Source organism: Magnolia sinica, chromosome 5 (genome assembly GCF_029962835.1).
Source record: "Magnolia sinica isolate HGM2019 chromosome 5, MsV1, whole genome shotgun sequence".
Lineage (NCBI taxonomy): Eukaryota > Viridiplantae > Streptophyta > Magnoliopsida > Magnoliales > Magnoliaceae > Magnolia > Magnolia sinica.
Window position 1 is genome coordinate 41416223 of NC_080577.1, and position 823 is coordinate 41417045.

Below are 823 nucleotides of genomic sequence, written 5' to 3' on the forward strand. Positions count from 1 at the left end.
AACTAGGATTGTATGTATTTGAAGTAGATCCACTGAAAGGTCTTTGGTAATTATTTACGACATTAGATTGCTAATTCATTACCTCTTGAAAAACAGATATTGTTGGACAATTTTCAGTTGTGTTAATGTTGCAAGCACAAATATCACAAACAGTTTCAGTAACCTTATCCTTCTTTATTTTTATGGCCTCGAGTTTTCTTGTGAGATTAGCCACTTTAGCATTTATATCATCTTCTTTCAGAAGATAAATTCCACCCCTCCTTTGATTGAGTAGGCCTAGAAGTGATGCTAGATTTTGGGGAGATGTCCCATGATTGTGTGCTTTTAGCAACCTTGTCAAAATAATCCCACACATCATCGACCTCTTTGTTCATGAATTCTCCATTGCACATTATCTTAACCATTTAGTGCATGGAAGAAGTCAGCCAATTGTAAAAGAAGCTTGTTATTCGCCAAGTTTCGAAACCATGTTGTGGGCATGAGTTGACAAGATCCTTGAACCACTCCCAACATTGGAAGAATGTTTCATCTTCCTTTTGGGTGAAGTTCATGATTGATTTTCTAAGGGTATTCGTTTTATGATATGAGAAAATTTTCTTTATGAACTCCCTTGTCATGTCATTTCATTTGCCAATAGATCGTGGATGTAATGAATGTAATCACGTCTTAGCTTTCTCTTTCAAGGAGAAAGGAAAGAGTTTTAGCCTGACGGTGTCCTCAGACACGTTCAGAAAATATAAAGTGGCTATGATCTCATCAAACTCTTTCATGTGTAAATATGGATTTTCAGATTCAAGACCATGAAATTTTGGAAGGAGTTGGA

General features: G+C 36.1%; 1 non-coding gene across 1 annotated transcript; it reads left to right on the forward strand.

Moving 5' to 3' along the window:
- The first annotated feature begins 462 nt into the window (after positions 1–462).
- LOC131247771 (small nucleolar RNA R71) lies at positions 463–569 on the forward strand. The gene has a single exon (XR_009172041.1). It is a non-coding gene; the product is annotated as a small nucleolar RNA R71 (small nucleolar RNA).
- The last annotated feature ends 254 nt before the right edge of the window (positions 570–823 follow it).